Source organism: Triticum dicoccoides, chromosome 4A (assembly GCF_002162155.2).
Source record: "Triticum dicoccoides isolate Atlit2015 ecotype Zavitan chromosome 4A, WEW_v2.0, whole genome shotgun sequence".
Taxonomy (NCBI): domain Eukaryota; kingdom Viridiplantae; phylum Streptophyta; class Magnoliopsida; order Poales; family Poaceae; genus Triticum; species Triticum dicoccoides.
Window position 1 is genome coordinate 396,261,141 of NC_041386.1, and position 7,046 is coordinate 396,268,186.

Here is a 7,046-nt window from a genome sequence, read left to right on the forward strand (position 1 = left end):
CAATTACTGAGGCATATGCATGTAAAATGGCGCAGAGACCTGCTAAAGCCATGTAGTTGATGAAAATAGTTTCATTTTTCAAGGACATATTCGATACTAGTAATAAAAAGCCCATGTGTTAAACCATGCTATTTTTAAAATGTCTATCAAAAAGATCATCCAGTAAACCCATGAGCCACAATTCCTTTCTAATGGAAGCAGGTAATGTAATCTATGAGGTTGTAATAGTGGAAAGACCATTATCAATATTTTTATTATTCTTATAACTGTAAAGAAGGAGACCACTACCATCTGAATTCATACATGCACCTGCCATAAAACCAGTATATTGCACAAACAACACTCGCAAATTGTCATAGGCTTTCTGTAACAATGTAACCACTGTAATTTCTTCAGCGATGACAAGAGCTGGTAGAATGATGGTTGCTTGCTTGGATCGCTGCACCAAAGATCGTTGAGGTCATAGTTAGTGAGGCAAGTAGCAGAAAAGAAGAGGAAATAAAAATTGAGAACAGCGGCATATTATTTGAGAAATGAGCTGTCATCTTACTTGTCCCGACATGAAGATATTATGCTAGCCACCAGTGGAATGACTTCTTTGGGAATACCTAGTCGTTTGTTCTGGAACCCAACTGCTCCAAAAACTTGCATCGGATTCAGCCTGCTTGAAAGTACAGCCAACGTTGCTAATTCCCATAGGATTACTCACATAGGGGCAAAAGCTCTTTCTCTAACATGCAAGAAGAACGAACATAGGACTGTACGTATGATAAGTTTCTATAAGATAAGCAGCTTGTTGTGTTACCACCTAGACAAAAGCACCTGAGTGGACAGATCAAAACGCTGGATAGGGGCCACATCTAGTACACGCTTTTCACATATCATTTGAATTTTGGTGGATCCTGGATGAACGGCTTCTTGGAGACTGAATTCGGGTGGACTCCTAGATCTCAAGTATAGATATTAATCCAGAAAATTGTCCTATGGAAAATACAAAAATATAACAACCATGAGCTGAAAGCTTGCTTGTAATTAGAACAACAACTTACATGTAATCCGTCAGGGAGAATGATACTGCAAAACAGGTTAAATCTCTTATTCTGAAAACCGTGCAAAGGAGTGCCCCACTGTAATAATGTAAATTTCCTGGGATGTATATTTAATAGCTAAATTTTGTTCAAATATCTGGGAATATTAATCATAAACCCGAAGGATGCATGAAACAGCGGACCAAATATATCTACCATAAGACACCGAAAAAGATATCATTTGGATCTATTTTGTCAACAAAATTGACATACACAATAACCATGACAATCCTGCACAAAGGATGGTATACACCAGAATACTTTCACTCATAAATTCTATCTAAAAGCTAAGGTTTATTCTTAGATGCAAATATACTATCAACTCATAAAGCTGAGATACCCCTTCGGACCAGATCACCTAAGTTTGCACTAATATCAACTTTTACTTTGCAATAATAAGAAGATCTTCATACTTTCCTCTATCCCAAATCTAATAGGTTTACAACCCTGATACATGACATTGGCTACTGTCATGTTGCATTTCAAAAGAACAAGGGAAAAAGGCACAACAACCATGTTCTATTACCCAATTTCAGTAACCATAAACTCTGTGCCTAGCAGCAAAGATCTCATAAATGCACATACACATGATCACAAATTGTATCATCTAAATGCAAGAACAAAGTGGAGGAAAGAGAGAGGATGTAGAGGCAAATCTAAACTTCCTCGAGCACCTTGCTCCTGCTGCTCTAGTCGGAGACCCTCCCTCAACCGCCAATCACATCCGCAACCGCCGCTGAAATGTAATGAAGGCCTCCCATGAAAGGAAATTAATATCTATATATGAGAAATCAGATGAGAATATGCGGAGTAACCAATAGGCATTTTTAGCATCACTATGATACTGGATAATGTTGGCCTCTGGCAGCACGATGCATCACAAGCATATGTCGAGACACAAAGGTAAGTAGTAGATAATTTTATACCCCAGTGCAGACTATGTGTTCTTCCTGAATGGAACACAGAAAACCTGAATTGGAATTTTCAGAAGTTCTCTAAAACTACATGTCATCAATGTGTAAAGTATCCTATGCCTAGTACCTATGTATGTAACAAATTCACGTCTCCATTGTCCAGAATTCAACAGCCATCAGAATATAAACAAACTTGACAAGCATTGTACTGCCCCTTCTTACATAGACCATGCAAACTAACAAGGATGTCCCTTCAACCACATATAACACAAGCATAAATCAAAGAATATTAAATTGCGACTTCAACTATAGATAACACAAGCACCGTTGTGTTGTCTAGCATAAACAACATGGAGCCCGTAGCAGCAGCGTACGATCTGCGATTTACATTTATACTCAGTACTGTTAGCAAAACAAACCACCTTTCGTTTATTAAATCATGATTTTCTCACCATGAATCATAGTAAATTATATATACATGATTTTCAGTCATGGTTGGTTTCTGTGCCTAAAATAGGTATGCAAATTGGTGCATGGGTGCAAATAGTAGCAAGTATCGCTCACAGATAACAATCTACTCAAACTGAATTGAAACCAGACAAATAATGCAACCAGACAACCAGGTATAAAACTGGCACATATGTGTACAGACAACTATTTCATTGGCCTTTCCTCGAATTTGTACCTATTCATCTGTGCTTATGTTTAAAGATCGAGTATCCATCCGCTGTAACATCAAGAAATTGCACATGTATCTTTCTCTCCACTCTTTTCACAAAATTGGTTGTTTTAAACATAAAAATTGTTGGCAATACATATATGATTATATTTTTTCCAAATAATCAACTCACATGTTAGCACAAAAATATTCGTTGGTATGAAAAATGAAGATAGAAGTGTTTTGAAATGTTGTCTCTCTCAATAAAAATCGGTTGTACCAATTACTGAGGCATATATGAATATAGTTGGTTTATTTTAATATACTCGGTTTACTTTAATAGCATAGAGTCAAAGTTGAAACAAAAAAACAGCCGTTGTTATGAAAAATTAAAATAGAAGTGTATTGAAAAGGTTGTGTCTCTCAATAAAAAACAAGACTGAGAATAGTAAGGCGGATAAATTAAGAATGACAAGTAAACCAAGAGATGAAAAGATTGAAAACCACATATAGTCAAAAGACCGAAAACCACATGAGTAAAAAAGTACTTGTTTGGAAACTAAACCTGAAGTACTGAGACTAAAAACAAGACTATTTAATTAAATGAAAGTATGAAACTACTGAACTATTGAAATACCAAACACACTGTCCAACTAAATCATGTAAAGACTAAAAATTGAAAAAAGCATAAATTAGACTAACTAACAAAGTGGAAAAGTCTGATCTATGAAAGAGATAAACTATCAAGAATCATAGGGGTCTATTGAGATGGACTAAAATACTGGCAAATGATGCAAGCACAATGACTAAATAAAGGAACAAAAAACTGAAGGAACGAAGAGAAAGGAACAAAAACTAAACCAAATCAATAAACTGAATGTGACATGAGTGATTTAACTGATGGACAAAATGTACTTCTTACTCTACTACATAATGAACAAACACTGAACAACTTAAAGAAACATGATCAAAATGAAACTATGATTTTCCTAACGGGTACAGGTCTGTGACAAATGAAACGTGACTGCACCTAAATATCAAAAACTACAAAAGAAAACATTAATCACTTAAAAGAATGACAGAGGATACATAGAAAATACGAAACACACCCGTGGAGATTACAAAAGTACTCAACACAGAGAAACATAAAAACTCATTCCAGAGATCACACACACACAGAGTACTGTCTCTGTGGCGAAACATGTGCATCAGCGGAGAAACAATAGTCCAACATTTACACGCCTCGCGGGCTACAAAAATGCAGGCTGCAATTCAATGCTAATGCAAAAGTGTCAGGCAACATGCAATGCTGGAATTTGCGAATCATTATCTAACTAAGCAACTTCGAGCTAGACAGAAGAAACACATAATGGATGATGAGAAAATACTACCCACTACCACGCCTAACTCTCACATGAGTATGGTGGGACTCCTTATCAATAGAATACTCGCGTCGTCTAAATAGTGAGTTGCCTACCACAATTTGTATATATGCATTTGTACATGTGATATGCTAAACTGAACATCATAGAGTTAAAACCATTGAGATGGTCCAGACATTAGCATTGCCAATAAAAAATACTTTACCTTCCATCAGATCACTTCATGTGGTCTGTGCGTTTAGTCCTGAGGCCATATCCATCTCCCCTCAACATACAAAAAGCAAAATATCTAACAAAAGGGTAAGCAACAAAAAAACTTCTCTATTGGTTAAAATTCTGAGCTAGGCAAGTTGAATAGTTAAGGCATTGCCATGTGTTCATTGTCAAATAATCAATATTTTAGCAAACGATACACAATAACGAACGACATGCATCTCATAGCTACATAGAGGAAATCCGGATCATGGCTGCTCAGTTCGAAGTGGATATTAACAAACAAAAAAAGGAGAAGTTATCACAGCATCTGTCAAGCTGCAACATTAGCTTTCTAATATTTATTAGGTATGCAACACATAACATACTTTAAGCCTCAAGCCATCAACAATTCCAGGTCCAGGAATTATATGAGCATCAATAATACCAAGTATATTGCTCTCATGTGTAGAATATTCATCTTGAAAGGAAAAAAACTAAGCATACTGCGCGAATATGCAAATAGAATGGAAGGATAGGGAATAACACATTTCTCACCATTCGTCTTGCATAATGAATGTATTTTCAATGTCAGCAAACTTGCGGTTCTCGAAGATCAAAAGGTTGCGCTTCTCAGCAATCTTCAAAAAGAGTTCATAAGGTCCCATTATATAAAGGATGCTGAATTTGCATATTCAATAGTGAACAACTCTGGTAACTAAATAAAGGAGGCATCTACCCATAATCATAAGAGAATTACATCATGTACTTGCTAAACTGATCCTTCTCCTAGTAGTTGGCGTCCTCCCCCTCCATAAACATGGAAGAAATCATCCCAGAGCTTAAAACAGGATGGAAGGTGAAAAAAGCTTGTCAAGTTGAACCCACAGGCATGGACGCTATACGATATTAGAAGAAAAAGCATGGAAAATGTCGTAGCTAGTAGAGAAGGAGCATTGCTACTCAAACCTAAAAAAATTGAGGATTGCAACTCAGATCTAATAAAAAGTTCACATCATTGAAGTTCATATGAACATCAATTCACTGTAACTACCTTTCTGGGCAGGTCACCTCCCTCTCGTGTAAACCGCAGCCACCGCCCAGCGCCGCCGCCTTCCTCTTCTCTCCTGAGCACTTGCCACCGACCTCCGTGCCCTCAACTCTCGCCTCCGGCCTCAGTGCGAACATCAATTCACTGTAACTACCTTTCTGGGCGGGTTGGTGGACGGAGCAGATGGCTTCGGTGGAATGAATTTTACAAATGAATCAACCTTCCTCTAGAAATAAGGAAGGAAGTTTCGTTCATTCATTTGAAAAACAACAACAATAGTGTATGTAGCATCTTGATCCATGGAAGAAGGTGGGGGAGCAGGAAGGGACCTTGTGCGTGGGGTAGTCGTTGCCGTGGTCGGGCTAGACGGCGTCTCCGAAGAGCTCGTCCATGGAAGGTAGGAAGGAGCTGCTGCAGGTCGCCTGCTGCTGCTACGGACTAAATCGAACAGAAAAAGAAATCAGGGGTCCGATCCGATCTGATGTGAGAGAGGAGCGTAGCCGGGGAAAGGGAGAGCTCACCGTTCCCTGTAGGCTGTAGGTCGCCGACCACCCTAAAAAATCGTCTGTTGCCTCCAGACTCCTCCTCTCCCTGCAATCGCTGCCAACCCTCACCTCTCTCATCTCCTCCCTCAAGTTGACTCCTCCCTCCTTGTCCACGCACCCAACGCCTAACGCATGCGCCCTCGCCCTCGCCTGCTGGAACAGCCATTGCCGCACCGTTGGCGCTCGGCCGCCCCGGGAGTAGCAGGCAGCGGCGGTGATGAGCGAGGATGAGGGAGGGGCTGTGGGGAACGAAACGTGCGCAACACCCCGGCAGCGGCATGGCGCCACGAACGGCGGCTTCCTCCCGGGGACGTGGTTGTAGGGGAGAGAGGAGGGAGGCACAACGGCAGCGGCGGCGACTAACGAGAATGGAGGAGGGAGGAGCGCGAGATGTGGGGCTTGGTGAGACTAGGGTTTGTCCGGTGGGGGCTGGGGCCTGGGGAGACGGGGGAATGGGTGCAGAGCGCGTGGTGGGGATTAGGCAAAACGGCCTGCACGCTGAAACAGGCGACCCAGCCAACCAGCGTGCCGCGCGAGCCCACCTGTCATTGGTCAGTGAAAAACGATCGTGAGGTGAAAACTGATTTAATCGCCGTGAAGATCCAACGGCTCAGGCACGTCCGAGAGCCAGATCCGACGGCCCATGAAGGCCCAATCGGGGGAGCCTTCTGGAGGGGAGTTGGCTAGCCTCTTTTACCTTTTAAATGAAGTTTCCAGATTACTACAGACTGTTTGGTTTTTGACAGATTTTGTTTTCATTGTGTTGTTTGCTTATTTTGATGAATCTATGCGTAGTATCGAAGAGTATGAACCATGGAGAAGTTGGAATAAAGTATATATAACACAAATATAAATTTAGAATGAGTTCACAACAGTACCCAAGTGGTGGTTTGCTTTATTATACTAACGGAGCTTACGAGTTTTCTGTTGAGTTTGTGTTGTAAAGTTTTCAAGTATTGGGTAAAGTTTTGATGGAGTAAGGAATAAGAAGTGGCAAGAGCCTAAGCTAGGGAATGCCCAAGTCACCCCAAGGTAATATTCAAGGACAACCAAGAGCCTAAGCTTGGGGATGCCCCGGATGGCATCCTCCATTTCGTCTTCTTCTATCGGTAAATTTATTTGAGGCTATATTTTTATTCACCACATGATATGTGTTTTCCTTGGAGCGTCACTTTACTTTATTAGGGTTTACTTTCTGTTATTTATATTAATGTTT

General features: G+C 40.3%; 1 long non-coding RNA gene across 8 annotated transcripts; it reads right to left on the reverse strand.

Annotated features, from left to right (window-relative positions):
- Positions 1-225: 225 nt before the first annotated feature.
- On the reverse strand, positions 226-6,280 carry LOC119285975. 8 transcript variants are annotated; one of them, XR_005140097.1, is made up of 7 exons: positions 5,807-6,280; positions 5,615-5,723; positions 5,289-5,511; positions 4,995-5,075; positions 4,793-4,875; positions 551-4,331; positions 226-439 (listed from the first exon to the last, which is right to left on the reverse strand). It is a non-coding gene; the product is annotated as an uncharacterized LOC119285975 (long non-coding RNA). The 8 variants fall into 8 exon arrangements; XR_005140100.1 differs by having other exon boundaries at positions 551-1,824; positions 4,248-4,875; XR_005140099.1 differs by having other exon boundaries at positions 551-981; positions 1,763-4,875.
- Between the last annotated feature and the right edge of the window lie 766 nt (positions 6,281-7,046).